This window comes from Thunnus maccoyii, chromosome 20 (assembly GCF_910596095.1).
Source record: "Thunnus maccoyii chromosome 20, fThuMac1.1, whole genome shotgun sequence".
In the NCBI taxonomy this organism is placed as follows: Eukaryota; Metazoa; Chordata; class Actinopteri; order Scombriformes; family Scombridae; genus Thunnus; species Thunnus maccoyii.
The window spans coordinates 17,862,806-17,879,642 of NC_056552.1; the positions used below are offsets into that span (position 1 = coordinate 17,862,806).

Consider the following 16,837-nt stretch of genomic DNA (forward strand, 5'->3'; position numbering starts at 1 on the left):
AGAGTGTGTGATAGAGAGGAAAAAGACGGTGAGAGAGAGAGATGGTCTGAGTTCTCGAGTTGCAAACAGAAAGAGGACCCACTGCAGGATGCCCTACAGGCAGACAGCATAGCCAACACACACACACACACACACACACACACACACACACACACACACACACACACACACACACACACACACACACACGACGATGGAAAAAAACTGAAATATGAAACAGTGGCAGCACACATCAGCAGTGTACGTACAGTGAAAGATAGAGAGCCCACACTCATACACACACTGACATGTACACCGAACTCTGTGTGTGTGTGTGTGTGTGTGTGTGCATGTCTTTGTTCTGTCTAGCTGTCCTCTTGGCACGTAAATCATAATGGATCTCATTATCCAGCTGGGTCGGCTTGGTGGGGCCTGTCTGGCGGGAGATGATAGCTGGATGGCTGTGGGGCTGCCGTGACACGCGCACACACAAACACACACACACACACACGCACACACACATATGGACACTCAGCGTTATCCGTGTATGCATGTTATTTAGCTTGCATAGTTTCTGTAGGAAAGCGTTTCTCTGCCACTCACATAACATCAAGCAGAAGGACAGACAACTATGCACTCATGCACACACAAACACACACACACACACACATACACACATGCTTAAAGCCCATCCAGACACAATGGACATTAGTGGCTCAGCTTGCTGTCAGACAGACGGCGAAGTGATGCAGAGCAGAGGGAGGGACAGATGAAAAATGGAAGTTATCCTCTTACTCCCTCTCTCTTGTCATGACCCCCCCCCCTCCCCAACCCCGCTCCACCTCCTCCTCCTCCTCTTCCTCCCTCTATTTCTTTCTTTCTCTCTTCCTCCCCATCTCCTATCTGTCACTTGTTTGGAGGACACCGGCAGATGTCGGTTTGTCCCTCGAGGTGAGTGGGGCTTGTGCTGCCATCTTTTTCCTCCTTATCACAGCGCAGTCCCCCACACATAGGATGCAAGCAAACCATGAATCACACATACAGGCCATGCAGAACACATCAGTTGTGAGGTGGGGTGGGGGTGGGTGGGGGGGGGGGGGAGAGTTGTGTCCCGGTAAATCACATGTTTTGTGAGTCTTGTACACAAACAAATACACACGCTGCAGCTGTTCGGTATCCGAGAAGCGCCGGCTCTTATGCTGTGACTACAGGCGGAGCATTTGGTTGCTCGTAACGCAGTTAGGGCCTACACCATTTGTCTGGACATGACCATTACCCAAGCCAATTACTGGCTGGTGTACAGGCGACTCGCCAACAACCTAATGTTTTCCCGTCATGCCTGCCCCTCCCCTTACAAACACACACACACACACACACAAGCAGAAGGAGGGGGAAATAGATAGAGAGGAAGGATGGAGGGCCTGGGGCAAAATCCCCCCACCCCATCCCACCCGACTGACTGACTGATACAGCTAATAAACTTTCATTTAAGCTAATGTTCCCCCCTTTTCCTGTTTTCTCCCCCTTCCCATTCTTCTCTCTGTCCTGCCTTACCTTCCTCACTTTCCTCTCTATTTTTGCACTGCTCATTTCCACTCTCCTTCTCTCTCCATCTCTCTCTCTCTCTCTCTCTCTATTTCTGTCTGTGCACCAGAAGAAGGGCTCGTCCGAGCAATCGATGCGGGCAGTCCACCAGCCGGAAGCCCAGTTGGCCGCGCAGCACACCACTCAATCAGTCTGAACAGCAACACACAGGGCTGCTGGCGACCAACAGAGGTAGACACACTCTCTATATGCAGCAGTAGATCCTGAGCTGAACTCGTTTTTATAAATAACACACACATCCTGAGAGACAAGTAAATGTGATACACTGAGTTTTTCTATGTCAAAACAAAGCCGACTGAATCAACAACAACTTTTTTTAAAATAGCACAGATTGGCCGGAGCGTTTTTTTTGGCTCACATCTCCCCGCCGGGTGCCAGGCCTTCTATCTTTGAATACTCAAGGTGCTATGCTAATTAAACTTTCAGACAAAGCAACTGTTATGTCGCTCTTCTATTTATAGCAGCTGAATGGGCTTTGTCTGAGACCACAGTTGGCTCAGTATGTGCATGTGTGGTTTTCCCCGTGCCGGTTACCTTGTCAGTATTTGTCGACAATGAATACGCTCTGTGCAACCACACTGTTCGCAGTTGCTGCACTTTCATCGGTTTGGTTGAAAAGGTGTGTGCAGCAGATGCAGTATATGTGTCTCTGCGGTGCTCATAAATCCAAGTGACTGAATTCTAGGATTTGTATGGTGTTATATTGCTTTGTGTATATTTGCTAGTCATAATATAAGTGACGTTTGTGTGCATGCTCACATGTACTGTGTATGTTCTCAGTTAATCTAATCTTATCTAATGGGTGTGTGGCGGAAAATGGCTTTCTGCTCTTTGTCTTACTGGCAACCAAGCAGAGAAAGGCAGGCTTTTCTCCAAGTTTACCTTTCTCTCTGATTGATTGCCCACAATAGAAATTAGCCACAACAGTATTATAACATAATATTTAGAATTGGTATTATTTGTTCAAGGCTCTGCTTTATTTGTCCTGAGAGTGAATTGTAGTTCTAAGGGCTGCAATTAACAATTACATGGTCAATGTCTGGAAATAGTGACTTCAAATTGGTTGTTTTGTTCAGCCATAAGCCCCAAACTGAAAGATATTCCATTTACAGTTGTATATAACAGAGAAAATCTGCAAATCTAAACTAATCTTGAAGCTACAACTAGTCTGAAACAGGCTCTCTTGATGAGACCACTCTTTTCTGATTGGTTAGTTCCCAGAAGCTGCCTTTCAGCAGACTACCGCCAGGTCCAGAGGTTACATAAACCAACAATAATAGTCAGATTTTGCTTCTTTTTCTTGTTCTTTACTCGAAATATACTAAAATACATCCGTACATGAGTGGACAAGGCAAACAACCCGTTAAACAACCTTAGCAACAAAGGCTCTGGTCAGTTTGATGGGGAAATAGAGATGACTTTGCAAACTCAAATAGGTAACTAGAGAGAAGTAAAGATAACTTTGTTCAGTGCAGACTGAAGCCCTGGCTTTTTACATTCGTTCACCTCAAGATTTGGAAATTTGACTATGTTAATCATAGACATCTGGTATTATAACAGTATATAACTGAGATAAAATCACAAAAAACATGATATGTCTCCTTCAAACGGTTAACTGGAAAATTAAATCAATTATCAAAATTACTATTGATTGGTATAAATGAATGGAGCAATCGTTTCAGCACTAGTACTCTACTTTCTGCAGGATAGTAAGAAAACATCAGCTGCCTAGCACTCTAACTACACATAATACCCAATTATACCAATCATTCCTTAATATCATACTACATAATCTAATGATCCTGTGCACTGGTTAGTTTTATCTGGCGTAATACCATAAAGGCTAATCTCTGCCATTTGAAAGTTCAACATGTTTGTCAAAAAAGGGGAGCCCAAACAAAATTAACATTGATTTTCCACCCCAATCTGCTAGTAATTGGTTCCTCAAGACCTGCTTGTTTAGAATGTGCTGGAGTGTCTGTTTTTAAAACAAACCCCAGCAACAACATCTTGAGCTTCGCTAATTGAAATCATCTCCTCTTGTGCCACAAGTCAGGATCCATTAAGACAGATTAGGCCCAAGTGAAGAGTCCACCTCGGTAAATCAGGGTCATCAGATGGCACGGAGAGTGAGAGAAGTCCCTCCGCACATGCTCTCTCGCTCAACAGAAGGACAGGAAAAGGCGTGTTGTGAGGGAGCAAGTAGCCTCCGTGTGGCTGTTAAGTACACATTCTAGCTCACTCCTGTCAAGGGCTTTCGCTAGCTTTTGATATGTGAAAGGAGTGTTTGATCTGTTGAGTGCACATGCAGCGTGAAGTAGAATTCCCTCATTTCTCTCTTTTACCCACTGACCTACAGGCACTCACCCCCGTCACCCCCCCCCCCCCCCCCCCCCCGTCACTCCAGATACTCTTTTTTTTTTTTCTCTGTGTCGGAATTGCTATTGATGCTCAAAGTGAGAGAATCGCCAGGCAAAATAGGGGGAGAAGGTGTGAATTAATTTATTTTCTTTCATGGCTATGCATTTCTGCATCCAGATTACCTCTCTATAACCTATATGTTTAGCAGAACTGCATTTCTACTTTCTGTGATGCAACGACTTCAAATCACAACCCGAATCCATACGGGGCGCAACCCTGCTGTGTGCTCATCCATCCAGACGTGTAGGCTCCTATACGCTCTGTATCTGGAGGTGTGCTACAGTAGGTGAGGCAGACACTCTTAGTATTTTTTAATAAGACGGGCAATAACAATAAATCCTACAGGCTAATCACTTACTCGCCACTCTTCCCCCCCCCCTCCTCCGAACTCAGAGCGATGCAGCATTACCCTGCCGCCGCCTTCAATTACGCCATTCATCATGCGTCTTATCTGGCCGCCGGTTTGATTGAGTGTGCTATGGGAGGCGTTGCACACCCTGCAATCTCTACGTTACGTGAATGTGTGTGTGTGTGTGTGTGTTGTGGGGGGGGGTTATGTTGACAGGAATGGAAAACTGCATTTTGGAGGATGTGGCGGCGATTGTATATGGGATGTATTGTGATGTGTGTAGAAAGGAAGTGTGTGTGTGTGTGTGTGTGTGCACGTTCATGAGCAAGACCCACGGCAGATCTACAGGAGTGTATAAATCAAACCAGATTTCTCTTTTTTTTACCCTCCTACTGTCCCTGTACTTCCTTCCTTCCCTCCTTTTCCCTCTTTCTACCCCCTCCTCCTCCTCCTCCTCCTCTTCTTCTCTGGAACAGATTTGTCTGGGGGCCCCTGTCTAATCTCCAGCAGTGCCGGGTGTTGGGAGACGGGCGACAAATTTTAATAAGCAACTGGGTGCTGTAATTTAGCGACCTGGGAGGGAGATTAGGCTGATTGATGCCGGGCTCGCCTAATGGTCCAGCCTACGGCTCCCAGCCCAAATTGGTGGTAATGAAAGTTTTGTGCAAATTGAGATGGAGGAAAATAAGGCATCCTCTCATCTCCCCCTCACTCTCTCCATCTTCATTCATTCTCTTTATTCCTCTCCCCGTTTCTGTCTTTCCGTTCATTTTCTCCTCTGCTCCCTCAATCTTTTTGACAAGGTGTATCTTTCTCCTTGTCTCCCCGCGTTACGTCCTCTCCTCTTTCCCCATCTTTCGTCGGTTTCACTTTCTGTTTCAAGCTATCCCTCATTTTCTCCGTCATTGTTCATGCTCTCCTGCCTCTTCATTCTCTCATTCCCTTTTCATGCCCACCGCTCTGCCTCTTTACTAAAATCAATTTGTCCCTCATCTGCCGTCTCTCGCGCTTCTTCTCTTTTTCACTCTTTTATAGTTTTTCTCCTGAGTCACTTTCTGTCCCCACTTAACTCCATCTAGTAGGTTATTTACGTTTACTCACACCCTCACCCGCTCCCTCCCTCCTCCTGCTTGGCCATGCCTGGAGGAGGTTTGTAAGTGTGTGTGTGTGTGTGTGTGTGTGTGTGTGTGTGTGTGTGTGTGTGTGTGTGTTTGTGTGCAGATGGGTCGGGAGGTGTTGTCTGTTTCACTCCTGTGTTGTCAGGACAAATTCATCCAGATCTACGGAGAAATGGGACAGGGCTGATGACTGCCCCCCCCCCCCTCCCCATCTCTATCTCTATCTCCATCTCTCTTGCCTTGTACTCCTCTTTTCCTCTGTCTGTTTCTCTCTCTCTGTCTGCCCTGCTCACTCTCTCCAGCCCACCAAATCACTTTCAGCTGGGCTGCCACTCTGACAGGCTCTGTCTGCCATGCATTATTAGGCCGCAAAGATTTCCAAGCCACTTTTCAGGATATGGCGAATGCGAATAGGTGTCCAACACCTTGTCCCACTTACAGAGTCAGTATTATTCCTTGTATTTGTCAGTGTGTTTTACAATATTGCAAATTCTAGAAAGTTATACCAAGTAAATCCCAGTTTTGTTTTATTTATTTTGCAGTTGGCTGAGAGTCGAATTTAAGTTTCCAATAAATAAATGCATTGCAGCTCTCTGTTTCCTAGCTGCAGTTTGCTTTGAATAAATAAAAGAGAGAGCGCTACCTACAGAAACACAAACTTTATAAAGATGAAATTGAAGGAAGAAGACATTGTATCACAAGATACTCTGTTATTGATCTGTGCACTGTGTTATCCAGTGCACTCCAGATGTCAAAGTAAAATCGAACAGATTTCTGCCCGAGTGGGTGTATGTGAGTTTGCATGAGGCACAGGAAACTGAGGTTTCATAAGCCATGCATGAGCAAATCAGTGTCTTTACTAAATCTCCAACTTCCTCTGACCACTACTCCCTGAAGAGAGAGAGAGAGAGAGAGAGAGAGAGAGACGGAAAACGAAAGACAAAAACAGCAAAAGTATGAAAAAGACAAAACCAACTTACAAGTAGTGAATGCAGGGGAAGTAGAGAGCGGCCTTGAGGGGAGGGGAGAAAGAAGCAGCTAGTGGAGTGGTGCGGGGCACGGGCAGCACTAATCCAGTGGTAATAGAAGACTACAGTATGCGGCGTTTGATATTCCTGCTGTTATAAAATCCCCAGAGAACAGATGTGATAGTGTAAACTCACTTGAGATTTGTGGCCCTCTAGGAGTTAAGTTTATGATGTGCTTATGCTTGTACTGTATAACTTTGTGTGTGTGGGGAGATATACATTTTGGCTCATCTATACAGTCACACATTTCCCTGTGTGCATACATGTGTCTGCGGGGGTGTGTATGTGTGTTAGCCAGCTAACAACACAGCGAATGTCTTCCGGCACTTTTCAGTCCCTCTTTCTCTAAACTCCCACACATCTCTTTCTACTCGCTGTATTTTTTTTTTTTTTAAGATGATGCTGCCGATCTTGTCCTCCTCCTCCCTAGCTGCCACCTTGAGTTATTCACTGATCTATCATTAATAGCTTCATTAGCATTTTTCTCCCTCTGAGGTGCTCGTGTATATAGTTCAAACTGCAGCGCGGATGCTCACATCATTAAACAAGAGAACATCCTGAATTCTCTCTGTGACAAAAGCGAATGTGTGTAGGAGGAGGTAATAACACCAATACACTCGGAGAGTTCGCAACATAAAGCGTGTACACAGTCCCCAAATAAGAATTTTCCCTCTCTGTTCCCCTTCAAGGCCTCCAGTAAAGTGTTTCCTAACTCATATTGCACAACTAACGTCCTTTTGCAATATCCTGGACAAATATGAACAAGAAAAGTATTTATTCCAAACTCAATCTGCACTCTAAACAAGGATAGAGAGAAAACTACTGAGGCGACCAGTTTGATTCTCAACAGTGACGATGCGGCAGTCGGGCAGCCGAGCCCGTAAATGAGTGGCAACCGCCTGTGAAGTTTATCTTGGCAAGAGGCGGCCCTTGTTGATTGCTCACCAAAGTCTGTGGTTGGGATCCCAGACAACACAATATAATCTTACTTCCAGAGTCCCAACAACTGCCTAAATGCAGTGCGGTTGAGGAGCTGGTGTGGGTAATTTCAGATTGGATGTGGCCTCTCTCCACAGGAGCTGTTAGGGCTTTGTAAGGTTCACACTCAGCTGGCCAAAGTGGTTTGTTAGAGATGATTGTTTATTTTTCTTGGGGAGAGAAAGAAGGAGGTTTGTATGTATGAGGCGGATGACGGAAACACAGAATGTGGCTTGGGACGTAAACTCGTGGGAATTCTTAGTTCCTCGTTTCCTTTTTACAGTTGTAGCTTGTGTAAAATGTCCGGTGGTCAGCATTGCAGTAATTTGGCACCGTTCAGCACGTTGCACAAGTCTTTATGCAGGCTAGTACGCCTAGCTGTTTCTTGGAGAGGCTGTAAGACAGGGTCATTTTAATAAATAAACCCTCGGGACACCGGGAACAATGGATAATGCTTGGCTGCTCTTTCTTGCTTTTGCCTCACTGGATTTTGATTTCAGCACAGTTTGTTTGAAAGTTTTTTTTTTTTTTTTTTTTTTTTAAAGATGTAGAGTGATTTTTAGATAATCTACCTCTGATGATACAGGCAAGTGGAAGGGCAATGATGCAAGGAAGCTATGAATAGCCTCTGTTTGCTGAATGCTCTCCTCCCACCTCATAATTTTATGGTGGATGATGTGACGAGATATTAAACGGGCTGCTTTGATGTTCGAGTTCCCCTTCATATGATAGTGGGATATGCCTGATAGTGTGGGCTGCAGGGGAGGGGGTTGTCTGTTTCCTTGACTGGTGCAAGAGATGTGTGAAGCAAGGTGGGAGGGGGGGTGGGGGGTGGGGGGGATGAGGGGTGCAGGGAGCAGGGCGAGGTGCTGATGGGAAAGAGACGAATGGCGTGCCAGTGTCAGAAGTGGTCATGTGCTGAGGAAGGAGTAGGGGAGAATGAGAGGGAGGATGGAAGGAGGGCTTGACTGATTAACCTGTTTACCTCCCTGAAAATGCTTCGGGCACCATTCTGATTAAAGTTCAGTCTTTCATCTATCATCGCCATGGCCGTGGCTGTCTTGAACCTTCAGAGCTGCCGATACCAAAAACGATCGAGCCTCCAACCTGCACAGCCGCCACCACCACCTCCACCACCACCACCACCACCACCACCACACCCTCCAACAACCAACCTTATACTGTCAACCAACAGCTTCGTTTGCATCTCATCCTTCCTCGTCACCTCTTAAGTCGTCAGGAAACCACCTCCTTATAATTCTCTCTTCCTTCTCTCTGTGTTTTCTGTTATATGCTGACTTTATACATACGTCCCTCTTCATCTACCCCCCCCTCACTCTGCTTCTAAGCTTCTTTTCTTCAAGACTCTCTGGGAACGGCACTTGTGAGTCCCAGCCTGTTTCCTCCAGTGACGTACTTTCCCAACTCAAAGCTTTTAGCACCTTCAGCATAATACGATTACACCCGTTTGGGGATGTGATATTGTCAACGGTTTTTTCTAAAAATATCCCACCAGTCCAGTGGCAGTAGCACAGTAGCACTGCGACTGGACTGGAAGCAGCAAACGGGCAGAGGCAGTGCTGCACACAATGTTCTGGCCACTCAAGCACAAATGTTAGTCCTTTAAAAGCTTTTTGCACCGTCATAGGCCCTGTGTATGTGAGGACAGCTGGACTGGAAGGTATACAATAGGGGTTAGCAATTAGCTCCAATTTTTATGCAGTTTAGTCAAGGTAAACAGGTACAGTGGACATACACTGTCTGGTGTTCTTGTGTTTGCCTTTTATGAAAAAGATTACTAAAAGCACCATACATCTCTCAAAACAGGAGATAATAAAAAACAGGACTTTTACAGAACAATAAATAGCAAATATGTGTCTACTTTACGTTAATTCTGCCAGCGCCAGACTGCTTTTTGTCTTTTTAGCAATATAAGTATTGCTGTTAGAAAATAATACAATCTCATGATCATCGTGTTTGTGAGAAGAAGATCTCTTTTGGGTATTAATGGTAAAGAAATACAGTATGTAATTAAAAATGTTTACCTCGTTTCAGCACCAGGAGCTGTCCATGTTATGACCTGTGTTACAGCCTGGGGCATGGAGCTGAACCAGTCACAGTATTGGTTTGCCCTTCATATGGGGGTATTGATTATAGATAGTAACTCATTTGGTTTTAATTGACTTCACGTTATGTATGAATTGTTTACAGTAAATTTGTGAAACCTATCCCGAAGTTTGCACGTAGCCCAACAAGGGGAAATTTCAGACGTCATCAGGGGTTGCCATTTAATTTTGACGAAGGGCAGTTGTTTTGTCAGCCTTTAGTAAACAGTAACACAGGATCCTTTGTGAGCTCATAAGCGGGCACAGGCAAGTGTTCAACACACACAAACAAACACATTTTTTAAATCAGGAACATTAAGTTCAAAGTGTGTCCAAACTCCATCATGGAGAAAGAGAACAGCGGCCTCCTCGATTTCTGTGCTCGCTCCAGTGTTGATCTTCTTGCATCTCTCCTCTCCTTGCATCCAATCTATGGGCGGCAGAAAATTAGGTCAACGCTGTGTTTGATCACGCTTCTGCTTGTTCCCAGGGAGCCATCCCAACAATTTGATTTTAAATATGCTTCTTTTGTTTTCTAGCTAATTCTCTCTCCTTCTTTAATCCTCTCACACTTTGTCTTCCCTGTTCTGTCTCTCTTCCTGCCAGTAGAAGTTGACTGAAAACACATGGGCACCGGGCTGCCTAGTCGCGCCTCAACACACGATCTGTGTTGTCAGTCAGGCCAAATGGCAAAACACAACCAGCTTTCAGTAAAATTACGCTTCCTGCTTTGTGCTTCCAAAATGCCAAGGTCGACATTGATACCATTTGTTTGGCATTTTAGCAGTTTGTCTTACAAGAAATTGAGTTGTTGAAAGTAGTATTTCCCACACATATGAGTGGCAGGATGTTATATAATACATAAGTGTATATTTAACCGATATTTGAGTGAATATTAAATAGATAATTTGATGAATAGAACTGATGAAAATCATTAGGATTTCCATTTATATTTTTATAGATTTGTCAAGTTTGCTATGTCTATTTTGTCAAACTCACATCAAATACGGTTTGATGTTCCACTCTGAGCTGATGAGCACACCCGTGTCCGCACCTGTGCACACAAAATTAGCTTAGGGAGTATTATTGGTCTACATGGACCCTAACCCCGGGGGCAACAAGAAAGGTTTAGGTGATTTTGCTTCAGCCCAGACAGCCTATATGGTGTTACAGCAGCCTGTGATGGACTGATTTAATCCTACTGATGGTGCTCATAAGACACAGGAAGAGGGATAGACACGCGTGCGTGTACACACACACACTCAGTCACCCTTCAGTCATACATGTGGACATAACAGGGATTATGTGTGTGTGTGTGTGCGAGCGTGTGTGTGTGAAAAAGAGAGGTCAGCAGGGCTAACACAGTCCCCTGGCTGTTCTCAAGGTTAATGTGAGACTGACAGCGGCTGCTATTAGGGGCCTTCAGATGGTTTCCACTCCCCCGTATGCGGAGCTGATTCATCCCAGTGGCAGCAGTGCATTAAGATATAACAGCTTCACTCCCAGGTGTCACTCACCCCTTTAGACAGGGACCTACATCATAATTTTACATTTCCTATTAACTCCTATTGTCTACGCTCAACCACGATGGTCTATTAAAGGGATAGGTGCGGCCGTTACTGTCTCATTCTCACGTGTCACTCAACTCTTCCTATATGTCATTATTTCATGTAATCCCATTGTCTGTTAATTGAAATACCACAGACAATGTCTATATGGTCCATTAAAGGGACAGCAGCCTTGTTCCGACGTGTCACCACTGCTTTAGCTGCTAGCTCATTAATTTTCATAGTCTATGTTTGACTTAAACATGCACGGGGAGGCGGGGCTGAGAAGAAGAGAAAAATACCATCAAGAAGAAATGCACACCGGCATGTTGAAGTCTCAGCCAAACCATCGAAACCTCATTTACATTTTAATTCAAAGACATTAAGCAGATGCTCTTATCAGGTGCAGGTTGATGTTTAGTGTCTTGCTCAAGGACGCTTAGGTGAGTGGGGTTGCACGGTTAAATAAAAACAATCAGATATGTCATTTTCATGGTTAATAGTCGCATTTTATTTTTAGTTCGTGTGAAAGTCCAACTGTAGTGTTTTAAGTGAGTCTATTATATCTAATGGATGACAACACACATATACTCCAGTGATCAGAATTGGCAGGAAGCCTTGGTGGGAAAGAGAGAAAACTACAGTGCAAATGCAAAGTAGTAGCAGAGTGTCAAATTAAAACACTAGAAAGGAAAAAATCTTTTCTCTAGTCTTAATGTAAAGGCATTATTTAATATCTTAAAAGCGGATTTTTATTGGTCATTTAGAGAAGAGAACAAATTCTATGCAAAAGTTAGTCTTAGAAATGTAGCTGTAGCAAATTACCATTGCTAAGTATCATGATAAGCACGACCAGCGCCTGGGTCCATATGAAGAGTGATGATGTTGTTGACTCACTGTCGGCCAAATGCCAATCAATCAATTAACCAATCAATAGTCATCTGGTGAGCGCCTAAGGACACAGGGGAAAATCTCCCAGAAACACTTGAATCAATTACTTTTCGCCTCAGCCGCAGACTCACACGCAGGTGCGCGAACCTTGTATAAACACACATACACACTTGATCATTGATTTATACATACTGTATGCAGGCTTACGTGTTGAAGTCACTGCCTCCTCCTCTTCCACATGCCCAAACTCTTAAGGCATCAGATTGCAGCGCCATGGGAAAAAAGAAAAATTAGTAAATTCTGTCTTTTCTCTCATTCCTCATCCCTCACTCCCTTTCCTCCCCCTCCTCTTCCTCCCCTCTCTCTCCTAATGGAAAGCAGCATTCCCTGGCTGCCGTCAGCAGCTATAGCTGGCTACACTATAGCAGAGTTAATAGATAGGCCTGGCAGCTTATGGAGCCCATGCATTTTTAAATGTGAGTTTTATGACTCCTGGAGAGCAGGCAAGGGAAGAGAAGGAGGGATATGCTTGATATTTGTTCCTTAAGTGTGTCTGTACAGGAGAGGGAGAGAATATGGAGGGCAGAGGCAGTGGAGTGGATGAGTATCACAATGTTGCTCTTGTTTGCTTTCTCTCTATTTTTCTCTGGGGAGGTTGTTTTTCAAAGTTTTTTCCCTTGATCTCCTTTTTTTTTTTTTTTTTTTTTTTAATCTTTACCACCATCTCTCGCACTCTCTCATTCTCTCGCTTGCTCGCTTAATTAGAAATGAAGTTAGTACACAGACACAGTCATTCTGGTCATGAACCCTGTTATTAGGCAGGATGTACATATTTGTAAGCTTAATCCAGCGGTTTGAACATTTGAACATTGTTTTCGCATGCTTCCAGCTGTCAGATGGATTTATATATATATACAGTAGGGTCCATATATATAATATAATATAATATATAATAGTGAAAGTAGTGAGTGTGTGTGTCTAATGTTCTTAATCTCACAGCTTTGGTATTTCTGCGATGACCTTTGGGCATTGTCAGGCAAATCAGTCTTATGCACGCACACAGCGTATGTTAGCTTATGCGTGTATGTCCTAGAGAGGTCATAGCATGTTGACCACCCCCGCCCCCCCCCCTGTAGTACTCATCTGTGTCTGCCCTGACCCAGAAACCCTTGACGCCACTCCGCTGTTTCATATACACATCCAAAGACCACTGCTGATACAAAACACTGCTGCCAGGCTTTTAACATGTACTAACAGAAGCAAACACAGTACACCAATCCTTGCTGCTCTTCACTGTGAGTTTTAGAAATTGATTTTAAGACTTTACTGCTTTTTTTAAAACCTTGAGTGGTCAGGCTCCTGCCTATATCTGTGATCTGCTAACTCCCTATGAGCCTGATCGCTGCTTGAGATCCATATTACTGCTTCCAAAATCCTGACTTGTCACTAAAGGTGACTGGGTCTTTGCTGTTTGGGCCCCTCAGATGTGGAACCCAGTGCTGGGAGATCTCATGCAGGCAAACTCAGTGTCCTCTTTTAAATCTCTTCTTAAGACTCACTTTTATCAATGGCTTTTTCTCAACTGATGGTATTTGTTGTAAGTATTTAAATTATTTTATCCTATGTTTTGGCTCTTATTTACTTTTATTATCTGTTTTTTTATTGGAAATCACTTGGTAACTGTTTTTGAAAGGTGCTATATAAATAAAGTTATTATTATATAAACACAGATGCACATGAATACACACACACCGCGGAAGGCAGCGCTCTAAGTGATGTCACTGTGCCCTACATACTGCTCCTGTTGGCCTGCTTGTCTAGCTGATGGCACCAGTGGTGAGCCAATGGAAATATGCATTCTCCCTCCAGGGGGGGGGAGGATGACATGCAGCGTGAAGCGCAGTTCACTCAGGGGCGTTAAATGCAGACGCTACCACAAAGGCCAGCAGCTCCGGGTGATGCTGTCATCCGACATGTGGCCACACTGGTGGGTAGCTGATGGTCACACACTGACATGGAAGTTTCATGCCATATTGATATGTGGGGAGACACATGACTGACTGCTATATTGCTGCTTTCTGCTGATACTAGTGCGTTTTACGGTTGACATGTTGACAAAGAAAATAGATTTACTGCTCACTAACATCTGCAAATGCAAATAAGCAGTAGTTTCTTAGCACTAAAGCTTTGACCCTTTAAGTTTACAACGTTGGTGTTTATTCTATGATAACATTCATTGTCAGTGCGTTGGATAAAGGCTTAAAGGGTAAAAATGTAGCATATCTGAGCTTTATGAGGTATATACAAAGGTTTTAATGACTATACATTACCACTGTGCTGATGAATAGGAAGTATCAGTCCTGGTAGCTATTGTTGTTGAAGTGGATATTCAGTAGAATTGTTGTATGTTATTCTTCTCCCAAGGACACTGAAGCAATGACCGAAGTCTATTGCAACCACATAATGGCATCATAATTGATCAGGACCTGATGTTTTATAGTGATTCTTTTAGTGAAGGGGAAACAAGAGTTTACAGCCAAATGACATTGTGCAAGTGACAAATTTGAACTTCAGTATTCTGAAATTGTGTAACATGTTGGCAATCAGCTGCACAGAACAGTGTGAAATTTTGCTCTAAAAGTACTGTGAGAACAACAAAGTGTAGTTGTGGTGAATCTGGTCCCTCACTGCTGTTTGTGGTTTTTTGTTTTGAGAAATATACGTACAAAAGAATTTTATTTGTTATGAGGAGGATGGAGGAGTCATAAATTGTGATTTGTTTGAAGATGTATTGAGGTGGGATTTTTTTGTTTTTTTTTTAAACAAACATGTCGACTGCAGCTCTAAGCTCTTAACAGTGTGAAGGCCATGCTGGGACAAATGGGCCACATAGGTATCTGTCCTTGGCCCATATAGAGCCTCTGGTTTGGTAATGTGATATAAGATGTGTTATCTCTGGTCTTCCTTCATGCAGTGGAGCCTTTTTGTCATTGTGTCACCGCCAGCGCCAAGAACAAAATAAACCTTGTGAATATGCAGATACACACACACACACACACACACACAGGTATAAACACACTACGATAGATCATTCAAGTAATTGAATTTAGCCTTCTGTAAGCAAGACGTTAACAAGCCCTCTGGAAATACAGTGACATTTAGGCTGGTGAGTCAAACCGGCTTTTCGCTTCTCACACACAAACACACACACACTCACACAATGCTTAATGCTAGCACACTCACACTTCCACCATTGTGGCTGCAGCGCACACAAATTCATGTGTAAACACACTCATATAAAACATATACTATACAGTATATACATGTGCATACAGACACTAATGCACTTCAAAGAATTTGTTTTGTTTACACCACAATAAACCTTTAGTTGTCCTTGGTTTTGAATTATAACATCTTCCTTTAATGCCAGTACTATTTGTTTCTATATATTTTTAAAAATACTGGTATTGTCAGTAGGGCTGCCTGTAGGAAACACAGACTGTCCCTTTTTAAGAGGGCACACCCGCAGATCTTGTTTGATCCTCCAGCGGGTGAGTGGCGGCATAAACAGGAAGGGGCCCTGCCCTTTAGTGCGTCATTCGCTCTCGTGTCATTGGATCTTCTGTGTTGAAATGTGCTGAAGTGTTTCGCATAACATTGTTAGCCCGACATCCTGGATAGGTACACGAAGGTGACACAACCTTATAGGCGGGCACACACACACACACACACACACACATGTACAGCTGATTAGTGTGTGTTTGCGGGAGGAAAAATGAAACATCCTCTTGAGCCAGCTGTGGTCTGTTCCCTTATGAGAATAGAGTGTGATGTAAATGTCTCAGCAAAGGTGCGCGTGTCTGTGTGCACACGCGCCTGTGTTTATGCATATGGAATATGACAGCTCAAGTGTTTTGACTATAGATATTCTGTATGTGTGCGTGTGTGTGTGTGTGTGTGTATGTGTGTGTGTGTGTGTGTGTGTCAGCGGGTGGGGGTGTTGAGTCTGTTGGAGTCCTGCTCAGAAATATGGACTTAATTTGTGCCGGGCCTCTCCTGCTAACTGGAACAGGGTTGGAAGTAGAGTGAAGGAGCCACCCCACTCCCACACACATAAACACACATACACACACACACACGTACACACACACGCACACACATGCACAAGCTAATGAATGTGCGTAGAGTTTGGACACACTCAGCTCCCCTCCCTTGTACAAAACACTGTATTGTATTGTTACCAACCAGTAATGAACTGGACTCTCTACTTCTACAATTATTACTAACTCGGTCTTTCATTTATAAATGACCTTTGCTTCCTTTTACTTTGAATGGGATATATTTAATTTTAAGATTTACATAAACATTATTCACAAAGATGGCCTTTCATTTGCATGCTGTTTGGCTGTTCTGTATTGAGTGCCGCTCTTACTTCTTTCATACACAAAATCTTTACCTTCCAAGGTTGTGGGTGATGTTCTGCAACTGTAGCTCTACGCATGTCACAGCTAACCAGGCTTCAACGTAATTAAAAGCGATTGCTGCAGTTTTGAGACTGACAGTACAGACAACCTTATAAAATGTTCACTTAAATCACCCTTTCATGCCATATCATGACATTGATTAATTGTTATTTTTAAGCAAAATAAAAAAAAACTTAACATGAATGTGAATATTTTCTGGTTTTCTCAGTCCTCTATGATTATAAACAGAATAAATTTATGTTTGAGGTTGTTGGTTAAACAAAACAAGTAATTCATAGACCAAATGATTAATCAAGAAAATAATTGACAAATGAATGAATTAATGAGATGAA

The 16,837-nt window shown here is 43.5% G+C and overlaps 1 protein-coding gene across 16 annotated transcripts in view; it reads left to right on the forward strand.

Annotated features, from left to right (window-relative positions):
• The window catches only part of raraa (retinoic acid receptor, alpha a), a 149,884-nt gene that overhangs the window by 38,309 nt on the left and 94,738 nt on the right, over window positions 1-16,837 (forward strand). For 9 of the 16 annotated variants that reach the window (XM_042397289.1, XM_042397283.1, XM_042397281.1 and 6 more), the window contains one exon: window positions 1,634-1,755. The exons of 6 other annotated variants lie outside the window; for them this stretch is intronic. The gene's annotated coding sequence lies outside the window, so the exon portion shown is untranslated. The remainder of the gene's footprint in view (window positions 1-1,633; window positions 1,756-16,837) is intronic. One more of the 16 variants, XM_042397282.1, reaches the window with a different exon arrangement.